The 20,905-nt window shown below is 37.4% G+C and overlaps 1 protein-coding gene across 1 annotated transcript in view; it reads left to right on the top strand.

Annotated features, from left to right (window-relative positions):
* Positions 1 to 403: 403 nt before the first annotated feature.
* Positions 404 to 20,905, top strand: part of sptbn1 (spectrin, beta, non-erythrocytic 1) — a 58,230-nt gene continuing 37,728 nt past the window's right edge. Inside the window, exons 1-2 of the mRNA XM_065259291.1 lie at positions 404 to 547; positions 20,892 to 20,905. The exon at positions 20,892 to 20,905 is cut by the window's right edge and continues 188 nt beyond it. The gene's annotated coding sequence lies outside the window, so the exon portion shown is untranslated. The remainder of the gene's footprint in view (positions 548 to 20,891) is intronic.

Raw genomic sequence — 20,905 nt, 5'->3', positions numbered from 1 at the left:
ACTAGTGTAACTTATCAAAAACATATAGATAAACAGTACCTATCCAAAAAACAACAACGCAGTAGTTAATCCCTAGTGATTGCTGCTGTAGAAAACCTAGTTTCGAGTCGAATCACTGAAGTGAATCGTGATCAATAAACAAATAAACAAAACGACTCATTTTACTGAATCGAGCTTCTCCGAACAAAAATACGCAACCTGCATTCAAAAGCAGCGAATTATTTAACAAAATGTAGTACAAGCAGTATTTAAACAAAAGATTTAACAACAAATATACACAAAAAAAATGCTACGGCCAGAAACCGCAAGTGAGAATCGACTCAAATGAATCGTATCATTGCTGCTACTATGCCGAGGGCATCCATTTTCATCCCATAGTAGGTGTAGTAATCCCCGCCCCGCTTGTCGGTGCAGCAGTGACGGGGAGGGAGGCAGTGCGCATCGGTCACTCCCAGCGCAACGCGTCGCGTCGCGTCCAGCCTCTCTCTCGCTCATTGCGCGCTGCGGACTCCAGACGCGGTGAAGTTCAGCACGCATTCTTTAATCGGTAAGTGCACACAATCCCCATTTCTCGCCATCATTTGTTTTATTATCAGTAAACCGACTGAAATGAGCTTGTTTTAGTGAGATTTTCCCACGATGAGGTGATGTTTTTCCACTACATACGTGGGTGGTGATGGAGCCCACATGAGGAGTTTGCGTCAACGAAATAATTCACATCGCCAGATTCAGGTGTATTATGCGCCGGAGCAGATTTACAGGCCTGAATGTGATGAAAATGCTTCGTTATTTCAGATTGCTGGTGTTTGTGGGTGGGAGTCGCGGGTTTGTGCTGTGGAATAACGGTACAGTAGAATATGGATGCAAACAGGCGTGGTCGAATCTTCAGACTCGAGGAAAGCGCAAACAGGCTTTTGCACAACCACCGTAACATAAACTGGTTTGATTGAGGTCCAATGTGTGATGGATTTGTTGATCAGTTGGTTATAAACAGGTAAATGTTGTATGTTAACGTCAGTGACCTCAATGGATTTTGATTTGGTGCCCATTTCCACTGCAGCAGACGCAACACTTCAAAGTGAAATCACAGTTTTACGCGTTGCATTGTCGCAGCGGGATTCGACTGTTTTATCTGCGCTTTTACACTTCAGGCGTCGCGTCGTCCGGACGCTCATTGCGTTTGTTTATCAATGATAATATATGAGTTTCACAGGTTACTGATTACAGTCTGAACTTCAACGCAGCTGTTAATGAATCTGATTATTTAGTAGTTTGTTTTGTGGTCGTTTTGAAAATATGAAGACTATGAAATGTCATACTGCATCACGAATGCGGCCTTCATTTTGTTTAGTTTTTTTGGGTGTGGGGGGGGGGGGTTATGGTGTGATTGTGGAACTCGGTTTGGCTGGACTTTTGCAGTAACATACCAACCAGTGGTTAACTAAACAGTGATTAACTGGAACCATGAGATTTTGGTGCAGCAAAACATTCCCCATGATGTCATAATCCCTCGCACCGCCGGTCTGTATGATGTCATCATGACACGCACATCATACACCTGTAATGAGTACAAGCTTACTTGTTGCTAAATATCGTAAAGTATAGTTTCTTCTACCAATGGTTGGGGTGTATTCTGTACTATGTTGATTCATCACAACAGTTTAGTATTGGTCCGTATTTGATCCAATCAGAGTCTGCAGTTCTCCATGCATATGGACTAAAATACATCCATAATAGCTGCACGCTTTTAATGACACAGCCCTTTATGATGACATAATAACACAGATTCATGAGTTCCAAGGTCATGGGTTTGATTCTTATGGATAAAATGTCATTTCATTTGCTTTGGATGCTACATGGTGAAGGCAAATGTGATCATCTAGTGTTAAATGTCTTAAAGTTTAGTGTTGTGATTAGATGATGTGTTCAGAAAGAAATGTTACTGATTGTTGTGATATCATTTCTGGTCCATTCATCACCCTGAAAAATGAAGGTCAACTATTGCACTGGTATACTTTACACAGTATTGTATACTTGCTTTATATATTAGTATGGCAGTATGTAGTTTTGTACATTGCGCCATGCCCCGCTAGACTGTAGGCCCTGCCAAGCAACGCGCAATGCATTCATCAGTCCCCATAGTGATGCCGTCTCCCCCAACAACATGCATGCGGAGAGCATTGTGTATTCTGTCAGCAGGTTATTTCATTGCTTTAACGGTGGGCTGTGAAGGGATTTGGAGGTGCTAAAGAAGACCTACAACTTGTAAATCACCAGAATGTAAAGTAGCTCCAGATGGTTTAAAACTACAGTGTGGGTCTGGGCACCGCGGAGAGACTGTGTTTAGAAATTCTGTTTGTTTTTATTCCTGTGCCACACCTGCAAGATATATTTAAACCACTACAAGGTCCACATCCTAAATTATGGGTGACCGTTCACTCTGGGGTAGTTTTATTGTTTAAAACTAAATCTGCAAACTCAAGCTATTTTTATGTTTAGTGTTATGTATTTAGGCCTTTGATAATGTAAGATACGGCTTGTGTATCTTTATAAAGTTATCCAGTACAGTTTAAATCTAGATGTGTAATGTAGATGAGTTTTTAAATGATTTGAGATTGCCTCATGAAATATTCTCTACACTGATCTGAAACGGTTTCTCACTTGATTCATTTGTCAACAGCAGATGTTTCTTTTATGTTTGAAAAACAAAAGCCATTTTGGTTAGTGCTGTAATTAATAAATATTCGTTATCTTTTTGCATGGTCGTTATTTATTTTATCAGACAGGGTTATTAGTAAAAGCTTTGCTTGTGCTGGGGCTCTCAGAGGTCTTGGCAGGTTTTGTGAGTGTAGTGGCATTTAAGAGCTTGGCACAGAAAATGCTTTCTGCATTAGTTTATTTTCTTGATGCATCAGCTGTATGTACAGACCCATTTGCTCAACAGGAAGGGACTCTGTGTGTTTACATCACTCTATAGCATTGATCGCAGTATGGGCTAAAACATACTTTTGGAAAATACATTAACACAGACACTAACTGCACAAGCATAAATTGTTTAAAATACAAAGAATTTATTTGCACAAGATGTGATATAGCAGGTATTTGTGTAAACTGTTGATAAAGCAATCGTTTGAAAAGAATCTCCGTTGGAAAGTCAGCGTCTTTAAAGCTATCTATTAATCATATATTATTGATTCTCTTCTTTGTTTATGAGTTGTGTATTTCTCTGCTGTAGTCTAAATATTTTACAAGATGGCTAATTCGTAATAAAATGTATATGTTTTTGTTTGATCTTCTTTTTCCCCCTGTGTCAATGGATGGATTGGGGGGTGGAGTTTCATTATTGTTTTTATTTTAATATTCATGAGTTTTTGCATGATTCACTTTATGCAAATTCAAACGAATTAGCCAAAATACTCTGTAAAAAGTGAAAAGTTGGATCAACTTAAAAAAAATTAATTTAATTGGTAACATCTAAAAATGTTTCAAATTTCACTTTAGTTTCACTTAAGGACAAAAATTTAAATTGAATTAATTTAAACAACAGCAGAATTTCCCTCTCACACAGCCGAGCGTGACGTGTCACAATATCTCTGTCTTATAAACAGATACCTGTTGTAATTTCACAGCACAGACTGTCTTACAGTAGGACAGGTGCTGGGGGGGGGTGGTTGTGTTTATTATCATCTATGTGTTAAAGAGAGGAGGAGGAGGAGGGTTGAAGGTTGTAAGCAGCTGTCATGACGGTGGGCAACAGGTGAGAGACACATGGACACTATGGGGTGGCCCTTATGACTGTGTGTGTGTGATATGGAGATCTGCTTAGTTTTTTTGAATTGGTGTGTAGATTTCAATTAGGCCATTCAAAGGAACTGCTTTGCAAAAATAAATACAACTTCTGTAGATTGTAAATGTCTGACACTCGGGTGTATGGAGGTATATATGGTGACAGACAGAGCCGCATCTTTATTGTTTCTACAGCTGTTGGTTCTCAGGCTGTCTGGAATTTGTGCTTGTATTTTTGGGTCTGAGAGCGTCTAACCCAATGCAGACAGAGGAACTAAAAGCCATTTGTCTGGCCAATTGCTTTGATGGGACTGGTTTGAGTCCCTTTTTGTGACCTCAAAGTAAATTAAACCCATTACAATTTAAAGTTCTGAGCAGGTCTGATTGGATGAGAGCCATAAGGCCTCAGCAGATTAAACATCCAGTCATCCACACATTATTATTATTATTATTTTCATTTAGTTAGCAGACAGTGTAGTTCTGAACACAACTAGTGAAGACAAAGTTGTGTGGGTGAATATTCAGTGCTGGTTTAGATGACTAAACCGGTCATTTAATTTCTTTGTTATTCTGTGTCACTTCCCCTTATGATTTTGCTCAAAACAAATTTCTAGGTTTGTATCAACAACAGAAAAGCAGCTGGATTTGATAAGTGAAGCCTGAGGCGATGTTTCTTATGTAATTTGTTGGTGTGGTCTCGGGCGATGGCCGGTGTTCTCCGAGCAGCACAGATTGAATGAGAGGAAATGAGTTGAATCCTGAGGGAGTGGGTGAGGTCTGGACATCTCTCCTCTTTCTCTCTCTCCTCCTCCTCTCTGGTTGGTTATCTGATACCTTCACTCTCTGAAGTGCATTGCATGATGTGTTGCAGAATCATCAGATTATGAAAGCTATGGATCATCCCCATCTCAAAATTGGCTTTCAGAAATGTTAACATGCTTTTATACTACTTTATGTAATCAAACTGTATTTACTGTTTTATATTGCATGGAGGTTCTTTCATTTCCTAAAAAGTGGTTCGCCCAAAAATGAATTGTTATGTCCCTATGTGGATAGTGAAGTGCAGATTACTCTTGAGAAATGTTAGTGTTCATATTGAAAACTCCAACTTTTAATATCAATAATTTGAGCACAGTTTGAGACCCTTATTGCTTGCAAGCCACATCATTGTGAGTAAATCACAGTTTAGTTACACAACGCAGTTAAAGCAGCATACTAATGTAAAGTATTTGACTGGTTTGTCCCTGGCAGATTTTCAGCTACATGTGTAGTTTCAGGCTGGTATCCAATTATTGATGAGTCCTGTGTTTTTTCCATGATTCACTCTCCCTGTTGGCCTGACATCCGGCCCGGTGTAGCACAGCTGTGATGTGTTGTTGACCGTGACCTAGACCTGTACCTTATCCAAATACCAATTCTGATCCTGCAGCTTTTGAGGGATAAAGCTCAGATGAAGCTTCGAGGGTGTAAGCACAGGACGACGTGTTCTTAATTTAGAGCGAAGACATTAACTTATCCTCTGTTATAATCCATATATCATACAGCTGTCAGTTAGGCCTGTGAATAGGACTAGTCAACACTGTGCCAGAAACAAGTAGATGGGTAACTAAAGCTGGATTTACACTGCAAATCTTGATCCCCAATTCCGATTTGTTGCCTGTATCCGATTTTATTTTAGTGACCCGCTTACATAATCTTTTAAAAGCGACTCGGATATCTGCACTTACACTAAACACTTTGCAAAACAAAGTCGGTACAACAGTGTGTAAAAAAAAGAACAATTATACTTAAACATTAAATTTTTTATTAATACATTTCAACATTATAGAAAACTTTTAAGAGCTTCCGTTTAGGATGTCTGTGTTAATGTTTGTTGACTTTTCTCCTGACTCTCTTGGTGTACATCCTCCTCTGGCTGATACTGTCAAAAAGAGAGAGAATAAGAAAGATATTTTATTTATTAAACGATACTGTCTGACAATGACTAATAAATCAGCTAAGGCTACAGGTGCTAAGGTACTCTGAATGCAAGTATTAGTTTAATATCACTCACATTGTCGCAGGATGAAAATGGTTATTAAAAACCCTTAATATTTCAAAGATTATTTAATCCAGTGACATTACATTTTGCTGACAGGATGGCTAAATGGCGATGCATGGTCACCCATTTATAGATAGTTTATAATTTTGAAAATACAGCATCATTAACAAATAACTGACTTACACAAAACATTAACATCTAGCATAAAGTTAGCTGGTTACACCGCATTGCCAGCTGTCTCAAACAAACATAAAATAGGGTCTGGGTTTCAGTATAAAATTAAATTTTTACAGTTTGTATTTGATGTAAATATGAATTAAAACTTACCTTTAATTCTTTAAAGAGATCGGGGTGTCTGTCTTTCAAGAGCTTTGCCAAATTTTATGTTTGATAGCGACAAGAAGGGATTCCCGTGTGCTCGTCTGAGTCGTTCTTAAAAAAATGTTGGTATCGACTTTGTACCGAAGTATCGGTTCTCTTGACATCCCTAGTTTACTGTATATCCAATCTGTGGCACATAACTATCAAGTTGAATCAACGGCCTCAGTCAGACTGAGTTATCTTGAGTCACTCTCGGTGCAGTTTGCATGTTGTTACTAAGGTGTACTGGGTTGTTGCTAGGGTGTTTCTGCAGATGCTTGGGTGTAAAATAATGTGTCCGTGCAGTTGCTTTCTGGTCCAAGTCTTCATGGTCTCATGGGCACATGTGGGACAAAAATCCGGCGGTGCACGTACAGTGTGCATACTCTTCTGATGGTGAAATTTGCATCACATTCACTGTACACTGACCCTCACGTACACATAAAAAGTAAAATATGCTCATAAACCTCTTCTTCTTCTTCTTCTCCTCTTCTTCATCTCATTTTCTGAGCTTCCCCTCCTCAATTCATTCTCTCACTGTTGGCTCAATCCCAGCACACATTGCAGCTCCGCCCTTGAGCGGCTGATCTCTACTGGCTGACCGGACTGATGGTGATCTCATCCACAGGGTCCTGTGAGGATTCGTGTTTCCAGCACATGTGTGATAAAGCCGCTGTAAAGATGCACGGATACAGAAATACACTCTATACGGACATCATGTTGAAAGAAAAATTAAAAATGCATAGGACTCCAAAAATAATCTTCAGCAGTCATTCAGAGCATGAAAATAATGAAACCTTATTATTAGTATTTTTCTTTTTGATAAAGCACATCTCGTCTCTCAGCTACATCTGCGTAACAGTATTTTCACATATGGGAGGGTCAGCATACAGTGGGCGTGATGCAAATTACGCACACTGCTGGATTTTTGTAACCGCACATGCACATAAAAACTAACTATACTCCAGGCCTTACCCTTCAGAATGTGTAATGTGTCCTCTGCCATTTCACTTACAGACATCCTCAAATCATCCTGCTTCATTTCAACCTGGCAGACAAAACAACAAACAGACATAGGGCTGTGTCTCAATCAGCTTTTTGTTCAGTAGTCAGGTCACTGATCAGGGAGTCGGCCATTTTAAAGGCAGTCTCAATCGTAAACTCCATTCAGTGCACTGGAACATTCGGTCCCTAAAAATTCCCACAATGCAACACATAAACCAGTAAGCATCAAAGTTCCCTTAGTGGAAATAATGTGACCTTTTCTAAAGCTTGCCAGCCAAAAATCGTTCAAGATAACTCAATCAACTTCATGAAGTTTTATAAAGACAAACATTTGTTTTATGTTTAATATAAACACACAGATCGCTAGACAGGAAGGGACTACAATCTACTTCATATTTAAATGTAATATTACACTAAATTGGTGCATGGATATGTAACAAGTGTTTAAAAATGAAGTCAGAGAGATGTTGGATTTGCCAGTTGTTGATGAATAACAGCTGTGAATGATCACAACACGCTTAAGCAGCCACGTCACAAGAAAATAAGTGAACAGTGTCCCAATCTGAAGTGAGCTACTAGTGCCCGAACCTTCATACACCATATACTGATTCATGACCTCAGGAGCTAAGGAATATCATTGAGACCTGAGCCCGTATGCAAACCACTTAGCAATACATTGAGAAAGATGAGGTCATTTGAGAGGAACTCTTCATTTATCTCTTGCTTTTCTCATCGTCTTAATTCATCTCAGTGGTGCGTTGTCTCTCTTGAGCTTTGTGGATTTAAAAGGCTCTGAATGTTTGAGTGATCATTTTCTTGCTCTTTTTTTGTTAAAAACAACAGGATATCTCTTAAAGATCTCTTCAATAGCTCAGTTGGTTCTAGGGATGCACCGATACCACTTTTTTGGAATACGAGTACGAGTACGAGTACTTGCATTTCAGTACTTGCCGATACCGAGTACTTAATAAAAAACATGATTTAAATTTACAGGTAACAGCTTTAGTCATATAATTTAACAAAAAAACAAGGGACTAGTTTTCCAGTTTGTTGTAAACTCTGCCTCTTTGGACAACACAAGAGGCATTAACCCCTTACACGTCGCTCAAACATAGACATTTCTCAGACCGTGGTATCGATCCCTGGTATCGGGGGACTTTTAACGAGTACGAATACTTTAGAAAATGTGGTATCGAGCCCGATACCAGTATCGGTATCGGTGCATCCCTAGTTGTTTCTCTTAGACAGCAATGAGATTAAATGGAGATGAACTTAAATCAGTTGCTTCTCTGATTTTAGTAAAGAGCATCTCATCATCATGTTCCTCTCCACAGAAATCTGTGGTTCTCTGTAGGAAGTTTAAGCACTGGTTATTGTACATTGTTAATGTTTTTTGGACATTTCTGCAGACACAGCTGTGTGTTTTTATCATTGGTATTATTGATTATTACAGTCAGGTCAGATGGCCACATTGTTCCAGAACTGTGAGAAACAGACCACTGTTTCAAATCAATACAATTTGAATCTAATCTGACCGTCATTGCTGTTGTTTTTCATCTGATCATTCTTCATTGTTGTTCTTTATCTGTCTTCAAGCATTTGTAAAGGTTATTGGCTATTTACACAAGAGCTCAGCCCTTCGAAATGCCTCACCCTAACTTCCCGTTCCAACAGGAAACATGTCAACACCGGAAGATAAACTGTCCTTATCCAGCCATTCCTGGGTCATGATGGGATGGGAATTATGTTTTCCTTTTCTCAGGGTTAGAGAGAAGAGAACGAGTGTGAGATGTAGTACTGTAGTACACAGTTGAGAGATTCGTGTGTAGGAGTTTAATGACATCCAGATCTGCACATGAAGCTATGTGTGTTTTTAGCACGCAAACACACGCACACACACACACACACACAAACACACACACACAAACACACACACACACACACACACACATTGACCTCATCCAAACTGGATGTGTTGAATTACTGCTGTCTTATTGCCAGGGCCTATAGGGTGTGGTGAGACGGTTTAAATGTGAAGAAACACGATCAAGAACACGCTGACAAACATTAAAATGTAGCGTTAAATAAAGGATTTGGTAACAAATCCAATAGTCATGCGTATTTGTACGAAATTTGCACAAATATCTAAATGAAAGATGCTAAAAGTATATGTTTTTCTAGAAAAGCACCCACAGTACGGCTGAAATTACTCAACAGCACTTTAAGCCAACATTGTGCATTTAATGAGATAAGATAAAAAACACAAATTTTACATTTTATGTATTTATTTTGTATAACTTTTTTCTTTTAATTGTCTAAGCGGTAAACTTCCCATTACTTTTTCATTATTTTGTCTTGCATAAAAAATATTAAAATTGTGGTTTCTCCAAAATTCTAATTCATTTTATATCTGTATATTGGTATGCAATGACTCAAATATGAATATGCATGCATGCTACTGAATGTAGATGGAGGTGTCTGTGGAAGCAGTTAACTTTAAGTGTGAACATCTGACACTTTAGTGTCGTCCTCTTACTGTAAATGTTTAGTTGTTTGATATTAATCAGTTAAACCAGAGAAGATGTGAAACTGTGTTAATCTTGTGTTTTATTGAGGTTTTAATTCTGTTTTGTGTGTTTTATTGAGCAAAGCATGGTCCAGTTAGACTCTGAATCTTCATATCGCTGCACATTTGTGGTGCTTTTTAAAGCCTTCTTTATGAGATTTAGTTGCTTTGGCAGAGTTGAGCTTTTCAAGATGTGCTTGTGGAGGTCACAGATGTTTAAAACCCCAACAGGCTTTACACTGAAGACTGCAGAAAGTTTTTCATTTAACTACATGCAATGTGCAGTAATAAACTTACAAGAACTATAATATTTGACCCATGACGTCATTACATTGTGAACACTTCATGTTGACTCTGAAGCATGTCTGATAGACTTTATCATGGTAACAGCTGTGAGTCATGTCTATCAGCCCTTAACCGGGTTCAGAGAGCTTCCCATACTTCACACCAGCCAATAAGATTTAACATCACTGATACAGATGTAAGTGTCTGTCATCTTACTGCATTCCTGTGCCAAACACTAATGAATCACTCTCAAGATGATCAAATGAGTCAAGTGAATCATAGGAAGGTCAGATTTTACCTTCAAATCAAAAGGTAGAAATGATTAAAATGACACCTATTAGTTTTTTGTTGACATTATTTTTAATCTTTCATGTTTAGATTCTCCCTCAGATTCTTATTTTTGCAGAGCAGTGAACTGGTTTTATTTATTGTGATAACTCTTCATGTGTGGTTGTGCTTCTGATTATTATTTTTTTCTGTAGCACATTTCACAATATTCATGTTGCAAAGCAGCTTTATAAAACATTTTATCATAACAATACAATTGTGCTTAAATTCAAAATAATGCCATAGGCAGAGAACTAGTTAGTTGTCCTAAAATAATTTTATTTTACATTTAGGCATTTAGCAGACCCTAGTTTAGCAGAACTTTAAAAAAAAAACCTATTTATCTCTCTTTTTAAATGAAATCTTCCCTGGACATATTCTTGAAAGCTTTCACATAATTCACCCAGAAACTTATTTGGGTGTAGATGTTTAATTCATAGAGAGCTATTTTTAGTTTGATGGGAAATCTTGGACTCTTTAGATTGAAGACACAATGAAGTCTTATTCTAGTAAGACATTGTAAAAGTTCATCTGAGATGTGAGAGAACAGACTGGCAAACATTTTCCAGAGTCTCCAGACCACAGGAAGTGATGTCATAATAGATCTCTTTCACTAGCGAATGTGACATTCTGTTCTAATGACATCTCCAGAGATCAGACTCAACACATGAGTGATGAAATAGTTTGGGTTTCATTGATGTTGTCAGTGGCCAATAAAACAGACATTGTAGAAATCTAAAGGAGGTTTAACCCGGCTTGATCTCAACAGAATTTCTACATATTTTACAAGTTGGCTAATTCGTATGAATTCGTACAAAGATAATTGTGCAAAAATGTGTGATAATCATAAAAAACAAAAACAGAACAAAACCCCACCCTTAACCCCGCCCAGGAGAACAATCTGAGATGTTAAAGAGTTTGATTTGTCATTTGTATTCGTATGAAAATATTGCAGTCAGAAATGTTTTGTTATATCTGTATGTGTTTAAGAGTGGTGTTAAGGCTTCAGCTCTTATCTTACGGTCTGGATCATGTGTAGGGGATTTCTGCCTTTTTTCTGTATTGGATGTTCATTGGTTCACATCTGTTGGTCAAATATCAATCATGCTAGCCGTATGCCTTTCATTTCAAATGATTGTCATTCATTTTACAAAGAAACAAACAATATCATAGTAAGATCATGCAATTGTTTTGGATTTGTGCCTTTGTACACAAAGTTTTGGCAAAGCTGTAAGTGAGTCTGTCAATATGAAACACAAGCAGCTGTATTTGTCATGAGTGTTTGACTTGTGCTTGTGTTTGTTAAACTGGTTAATATATTATTATATTAAATTATGTGCGTGTGTAATCATAGAAGATGTGTTTGATGAATAAATCATAAAGGACATATGTTTATTCTATTAGTATTCATGTTATTTATTTATCACTATTAAACATACTGTCAAATGTTTAAAGCTCATATGCAAAAGCTGCTAAAAGCCACCTCTGTCCCGCAAACTTACTGACCCGACAGACGAAAGGCCCATCATCTCCTGATCTTCAGGGACTTGTCCTTATTTCTCTTAGTCCTCCAGCTGTTCTCCTCAGACAGTACTTTTATGAGCATTATCATTTCATTGTCTCTATAGGCCATTGCCAAGTTCACTCATTATCATTGAGTTTATCTTCATGCTGTTGGTACGTGGGAATTATTCTAGTTGTCAAACCGCTGGCGTAACTCGCCGCAAATGCCTCGGCCAGAACTTCATTGTCTTTTTTTGCATTTGGCAAAAACTTTCCACATATGTTTAACATCCCAGGCTTTGACGTCACACGTTTGGCTAATGGATTGTTATTTTGCAAATGCAAGATGTTTTTTTATCAAGGATCTGGTCTGACATCATGGGGTGTATAATAGTGTTGGGCGATATGCCCCATTTTGAGATCGTCCTATCGTCAGCCTGTGAGATCGGCGATACACGATAGTATCGGGGGGCGGGGCAGTAGTTTACTCATTTATTTATTTGTTCATTTATGACAAGACTTGATTGGTGGAAAAAAGAACAAGAGCAACACCGTCATGAATGCATCTTTCTTAAAACTAATGCCATTAATCTGAGTGCGTCATTAAAGCCCAGACGCTCTTTGCGTGCCAGAGAGGGAGAACAGGACACGCGCTGGTTTTAACCCTCTGCGCGCTAACAACCTCTCTAGTGCAAGGAAATGTCAGAGATAGGGCTGCTCAATTATGGGAAAAATCATAATCCTGATTTTTAACACGATTACTTAATGACTGTAAAAACATGCACCTGCGCAGACACACGCAGCGCACATAAAAATAATTAAATGCATTTGTTTAGTGCTGTTGCAGAAGGTTACACGTGTCAAGCAGTGGTGCTCTCAGAGGTGCCTTTTTAAACACACTGGTCCAGCGGAACACAATCATATTTTAAACACGAGGGATGTATTGCTAAAACTCCTTGAAAAGCATATCATAAACAGGATTACTATCTGACTTCAAGTTCAGACAGAGCGCAGCTCTGTGCAGCAGGTTATATTTTAAACAAAAAGAATAGTTTGCCTCAGCTCGCATGAAACGCATTAAACCGCACAAATACATAAGGATTACTACTTCAGTTTATGTTTAGACTTCGGACAGATGCGAGAGCGCGTGCATGTGAGACAGAGGGAAGCGTAGCTGCTCATCCACGCGCTGGATTTAGGTGCTAGAACGAGTCCGAGACGCGCGCATTAAGTGCATCTGCGTGCAAGAAGGAACTCTCTCTCTACAAGCTCTCCGCGTAAAGTGAAGCACAAACCCTCATGCGAGGAAAAGCATGCAAAACTATGATGATGATGATAATAACAACCATTCGCCAACTATCGTCATGACTATCGCCATGAAAGCCTGCCATTGGCGATATGTCGGACGATCGTCGATACACGATACTATCGTCTATCGGCACAACACTAGTGTATAATGGGTCTTATCACAAGCCTGTAATGGTTTTGATGGCTTGTGTTCTTCATAATGGAATCATAGAGGGTTTAGGTTTGGTTCAGCATCAGGTCCTGTGTAGATGTCCTCTCATGTTTCTCTGGTTGTTGTTGTTACTGATATATCAATACAAAGTTTATACTAAACAACATTCTTCTTCTGACATCCTTAATGTTGGCATGAATCAGCTTTATTTCCCTATTATGACTTATATACAAGTGAAACAGCTTCTGAAATGAGGAAGAAATCTGGCGAGACATGATGTCATCCATTAGGAATAAATGTGGGCGCTCTGAACTGCAGTAAGTACACAGATAAATCCTTAGAAAAACTTTAAAATATTCCATTAAATATATTTTCAGTTTCAAAGCGAGTTGAACTAAATGACTGTAGTAATAATAATCTAATAAATACTTTATATTCATGTCTTATTTTTTAACTGTTTATACTTTCTGTAATGTGTTTTGGTTTTATTTATGTTAAATATCTTTAGATACCAAACCACAGGCACTGTTTGCTTAACTTGTGTTTAAAACACAATCTAGCTAAAGTTTCATATCAAGGTATTTTCCCCTCTCCAGCTGCTATATCTGAATTGCAGTATTTAGCTATTTGAGAAAAAAACATTTCGAAATCACATTTTCTTCACTTCAGAAAAACGTGATTATGTGATCGCATGATTTAACGCATAATCTGCCAAATTAACGCAGATTGCAGATTTCCGTGCGCAAAATATATGCATGGGTTGCATGATTTCATAATCCCTGCATTTTTGTAGCAAAAATCCCATATATCTTAGCAGAAAGTTGAAAAATTACCTCATACAGGCGCAGCCATGTGCCCTGTTGCCATGGGAACGTTATGAAGTGATGTGATTATGTGACATGAACATCACTGAAAAGCTGCAAAAGCAGAAAACAGTTTTTGCAAGTTCCCGCAATTTCATCGCATAAAATTTTATAAATATCCTGCATATTCTAGCTCATTTTTTTAAGAAAACGTGCCGCAAGATCAAGGATTTTTTTTTTGAAAGGACTGTTCTAGAAAAAGTGAGGGATTGATCATAGACACAATTATTTTATTTTTTTCCTCACACTCATCTTGTTATAAATATCTGCATATTGTCACTGTCAGATTGAAACCCTGTGTCTTTAAAACTGCAACTTTTTCATGAAATGGGATAAAGACTGTATGTTGTAAATAATTGAACAGATAAACGCATATACAGAATATAAGTGATGCTTTTACAAAGATGCATAAGTAGAATTCATGAATATGTAAATGTATTGTAGAATCCATATCACGGATCAACACAATACTGCTAATCACATTCATACCGGTATATCGTCCACTCCTACTATAGAGACTGCATATTTTTTTCTTTATTTCATATAGAAAAGTCTCTATTACTTTCATGACTTTTTGCCAGGCCTGACAATCACTTATATTTGCATTTCTGTGTATGATTAAAACTCATGTCTAATATATAAACTCAATAACTTATATGAATATTTAATGTATATTACTATGAAAAATTAAACTCTTGGCATCATCAGAACCCTAATTTTGCTTCTAGTTGGTATCCAGACCCAGTTTCCCCACTTTTAAGATCTAGTCTCGAGTCTTTTGAGCACAGATGGTGTTTTATATTTGCTGTTGGCGCTTTCTGTTCAATATTCAGCATTCGGCACATTGTTACTAAGCAACACTTGAATCCAGAGAGGAAGAAAAAACACATTTTAGCTACAGTATAGTATGAGGGAATGTGTTACAATAGACATTAATGCATCCTTATGTCTCTTTTTGGAAAGGTCTTGACAGACCCGTTCTGGCCACTGTGCGATGTCTCTGCCGTTCAGGCAGAGGTATATTTTAAGTCTTCTTAGTGCCAAGCTACATGCCACACATAGCGATCATACTGTCGGTATGGGAATGTTTGAGCGGTGATATCTCCGTTTGGGTTTGTTGGAGAGCAGTTGGATCCTGGCGTGCTTTGCGGTAAGAGATGCTGTGTGGGTGTTCACAGACTGACTGATAGAGAAGTGTGTGAGTGATCCGCGTGGGCTGCGCTTCAGAAGAATAAAGGTTCGGCCCACTCCTCCGACAGCGGGCCAGAGTGTCACCGTCACCTAGGCAACCCATTGTGAACCAGTATGCCAATACTATCCCACGCACATGCATCAGAACTCTACAAATTGCGTCTATTATTCTGTCAAGCAGTTTCAGGCTTTCTAAAATGTGAGAGGCTCTTCTTTTAAATATCTACCATAGTAACAGTCGTTTCTGCCAGAATACCATAGTTACTGTGGTTGTTAATGGTGATTGGTCAAGCATGGATCATTGCTACTGTTGCACATGATGAATACAGTTTATCATTTGAACAGAGCTAAACATGATGTTACTATTCAATACATAATTTAGCACAGACATATAAATGAATAAAAATCATAGTCGTACACCTGACTCATGAAGACTGGAGATGGTAAAGCTGTGGTAAAATATAATGATAACACGGGACAGGTATTAGCTGTTATTATTAGCTGATGGCTGCTGTGGTAAATGTTTGAAAGTTCAGAAATGTTTTTTGCTTTGAAAGCTTTTTCTTTTCGTGTAGTAAATAATGCATATCTTAATAGCCATATACATCTGCTAGTGCTCTCTATACAGTATATGTGAGAGAGTAGATGTGTCTGATGTTTTATACAGAGACACATGAATAAAGTCCAGACAGTTTAATGTTACAATGAGTAAAACACACACAATGTTGGAGTTTGATGTGTTTCCACACAATAGAGCTCATTCATTTATTCGGTAATACTGAGGTTCCCAAGGACACCGGGAGTCATGGTGATGTCAAACGTGTGTGATAATGTGATAAATCTCACCATACAGAAATCTTACAGATAAATACTAAGTTAAGTGTTTTTCACAATTGTTGCAAATCAGCAATTCAAATATAATTTGCATGAAGACAAAAGTCCATCTGTTTTTAGAAACTTTAGGGTTTTTTGCATTGTGATAGTTCAACAACACCTTTTCATTACTGTAAAACAAAAACTAATTAATTAATTTTTATTCAAAGTTAAAAGTATGGGGAAAGAAAATTATTTTGCTGCATCCGAAATCGCCTTCTTCCATGCTATATACACACACACACACACACACATATATATATATATATATATATATATATATATATATATATATATATATATATATACATATATATATATATATACATATATATATATATATATACATATATATATATATATACATATATATATATACATATATACATATATATATATACATATATATATATATATATATACATATATATATATATATATACATATATATATATACATATATATATATATACATATATATATATACATATATATATATATACATTTATCTAACCTAAACTGGGGTAGAAATGTTCACATTAAAACTTTTTAAACTTCTAATACTGGGCTTAATTTTGTGCAAAAATTTTAAATAGTTAATTTTGGATGACATATGTCCCAAAGTTGACCTTGACCTTGTCAAATGCTGCATTATCCTGAATTTGAGTCTTTCTGACAGTACATACAGTACATTCTCGGCTGACCTATGTGTCCAAATGTCCAAAAGTCTTTACAGAAGTCCAAAAGATCTGGTTTGTCATGAGAATCATTATAAAGTAAAGTGTTTGTTGTGTTTGTTGCTGTTTTCATTCATGCACCACTGCCCCCTGCTGGAGCTCAGATGCTTTGGCATCATGTCAGATGAATCTATGGAAATGTTCTCAGCGTGTGAGATTTTCTTGGCTTTTCAAAATGTTTCAGCTGTGTCCTTCTGTGATGAGATAAGAATGTCTCTTGCACAAACTTTTGTCATTCCCTCATGATTTCTGGCTGGAGTCAGGACAGTAAAACACAAAGCTGTCACAACACGTCCAACTTCAGATCCGTCACGGCTGGGTATATCTGTTGTATACACTGGAGGCGTATGGATTTGGATCGGGTCTTTCGGTTCACTGAGCAGGGGTCGTTCGACCCTATTGCCCTGAGAACAGTTTACATAAAATAATTTGGCAGCGGTTGAGGTTTCCGGGTTGATACTCATTCATAATGGCCACTTTACTGTGTTCTGTTCTCCAAAGAGTTTTGACTGTTTCCACCTCATGGGGAGAGAGAGGGGGGCACAAAATAAATGAAAGTACAACAAAGGGCATTTGTGTGAGCTGCAAATCTCAGCGTTTATTTCCTGGAGCAGATAGGGTGGGCAGAGAGAGAGAGAGAGAGAGAGAGAGAGAGAGAGAGAGAGAGAGAGAGAGAGAGAGAGAGAGATGCTTGTGACCTTCATCATTGAGTCTTCTCTTTTAAGAGATGATGGGCTGTAAGTAATGAGTCTAATGCTGATCATCACAACATCTACTGTACTCATGGCATCCATTTTAGTTTTAGTTATGAATCGATCAGTGATGTGAATGCCAGTCATCTCTTTTAAAAGCTTTTATAAATATACAGAAAAACAAATCAATCAATCAATAACCATCTTCATATCCTTAAAGGAAACATAAAGTGTATGAAACAATGTTCATGGTTGTTTTTTGATCATGAAGTGACCTTGTAGATGAGACGGCCAATAGAATTATCAAGGATATTTTTAGTAAGAGCCATCATTGATTCAATTTCACATTTATCACGATCAATAAGCTGTTATGGAATCAACTTTACCCATTACATCAGTTTCACATCGGCTGTTTTTTTTAGGGGAACTGGTTTGGGGTATTGGGTAAGTTTATAAGGGTGGCCATGCCTTGAACATGTGACGTGTGTTTATCAGGCCAGATCATTTTATTAAACACTATCAACTTTTAAGCAGAGCCATCAATCCATTAGAAAGCAAATGATTGATATATATAAACGTCTGTGTTTGATCTCACTGGTTTGGTAGTTTTGTGATGAATATTTAGCAGTGTAATGTCTGAACAATTGAATTAAAGATGCTCATGCTGTTGTTTAGCAGCAAATTAAATCTGTGGAGAGAAATGGAAGATGAAATTGACTGTAATGCTCTTTTAGAGAGAGAGAGAGAGAGAGATGCTCATGATGGTCTTTTGATACAGGATGGTGTTTTAGTGCAGATTATCTTCGGGCTCAAAACACCGCTGCTGATCTGACCGCTTGTATGTTAATGTTTAACCTCAGCAGAACGTCAGGAATGGGCAAGCGAGATGTGTGTTAGTATTATATCACGCTTAAATCCTCATCTGCAATCACATTAAATACACAACTTTACTGAAACTTTCTGTATCCAGATGATTATGGTGGTTGAATATATACTATGGATTTGTTTATTATTTATATATGCATGATACCATGATATTAAACTTATTCCGAGGATCTTATATGAATATGTATTAAAGTATTGTTGTTTTACCATCTTAAACCATAAGAGTATCCCAATGCATTACAGTATTATTTGATATTACTCAAGATATTTTTTCAGATCGTGTTCACAGACAGACAGATCTTCAGGACATATATATACAGTGCTGATGTCAGTACATCAGACGACATGAGACTGAGATGTTTACTGCAGAAGATGAGTGTTCACTTGATGTAGTGTGTCTGAGAGATGCTGGAATATCAATCAAATGTCTGTTTGCTCTTTTAGCCAGACAAGGACATCAGTCCAAAGTTATCGTGGTATTATATTGAGGATCTTACCTTAAAGTACCATTTGAATGTTTAGTGGTATAATGGTATTTCAGACACTAATAAATGCACTAAAATATTCCCCTTAAATATAAATAGCTATATAATAATATCTCTCAAGGATGGTATGTTTAATAAAGATGATGTGAGTGATGTTATCTTATATGTTGGAGATATAGACTATGATTGTTTGTGTCACCTCGCTCTGTTGTTGTAAATGTGCTAAAGTTCTCACTCCAAACCTAAATCTCTCATTTCTTCTGGAGTAAAACCTCATCCCAGTGGCATGGTTATATTTAGGTGACTACACCAGCGGCCGTTACTAGGACACTGCTGCTGTTACTATCATCAGAAAATGCCCTGAAAACTCTGCAGTGAAATGCTCTGTACGTGAGATTTTAGCAAAGCTTTGCTCTTAAGCATCGGAGAAATGTGGGCTGTGAGATTCGGTCTGGCGTGGGAGGTATTTGAAGAAAAAATCTCAACAACAGCATACTTTACTCTGTACTGATCTCAAGCCTTATGCTAACAATTAGAAAAATAAACACTCTGCTGTTTGACAGGTTAGCTGAGACACACACACACACACACACACACACACACACAGTAATACACACACATAGTAATACACACACACACTTATATATACACACACACAGAGGCATGATGGTGATGGGTATCTTGACCGCTGACAGTGTGAATTGATTGAATTGATGTACACGCATAGGAGAAGTATTTGCTGATGTCATCGAGCTGTGATTGGCTGAGGCATTTTAATGCAGACTGCTGATTTCAATTAGGACAACAGGGCTGAATGCAGCAGAAAGCGTGTAGAGAGGTTTTTTGAGATAAAGTTGAATTTTAGCTGCCCGGTCTGTCAGTTATTATGTGGGTGGGTGAGAAGCATCACATGATCAGGATTTGTCATTGATTTTACAAAGGTCTGTTCTCAGATCATCCAAGAGGTGGCAGCACATCCTTAATGCATCAAATCATGACTTTATGTTAGGACTCAACTGAATGTAACACGGAGAGGATCATCTGTTGAGATTTAGTATCTCATTATTCAGACCAGCACTGTGTTTTTAAAGGTCATTTCACAAGACGTTTTAAAGGTGTAAAATAAATATTTGTTGTACCCAGAGTATGCATGTGAAAATAGCATATAGATAATTTATTACAGCATGTTAAAATTGCTAAATTAGCTGTTTTTATGTGCTGGACTCTGTACTAAATGGCAGTGCAGTGGTTGGATAGTGTAGATTAAGGGGCGGTATTATTATAATAAGTTCCCCTTCTGACATCACAAGGGGAGCCAATTTTCAATGAGCTATTTTTGCACATGCTTGCAGAGAATTTTACTGGGTTGATTTTTTTTCACATTGTCTAGATTGATAGAAGCACTGGGGACTTTATTAAAGCACTTAAACATGGAAAAGATTTTCATGATATGTCCCTTTAAATGGGAAATGATTTAGTCATCTTTCTATATAGAAACCATTTTTGCAGTCTGTATGACCAATATTCATCTGATGAATAATTTGATACACATACTGGCTTAGACAGCACTATGAATATGATATAAATTTGTAGTGATAAATATGCATTCTATATTTTTTTCTAAATATAAATAAATAAACGTATGTTCCTGGTTTTGTCATACAGTAAATGATTTATTAATGCATATTATTTTGTAATAAAATTCAGGATATTTCCCCTACATTCAGTGTGGAAAAAGTGCAAACAAGACCCAGATTCATTCATATATTGTCCATCTGTGATGTAATGTAGTGTAAGTGTGATAACCTTTGACCCCTCTGTGTCCTCCTTCAGGGCTTCAGCGAAGC

This window comes from Paramisgurnus dabryanus, chromosome 14 (assembly GCF_030506205.2).
Source record: "Paramisgurnus dabryanus chromosome 14, PD_genome_1.1, whole genome shotgun sequence".
In the NCBI taxonomy this organism is placed as follows: Eukaryota; Metazoa; Chordata; class Actinopteri; order Cypriniformes; family Cobitidae; genus Paramisgurnus; species Paramisgurnus dabryanus.
This window is presented reverse-complemented; position numbering and strand designations above follow the sequence as displayed.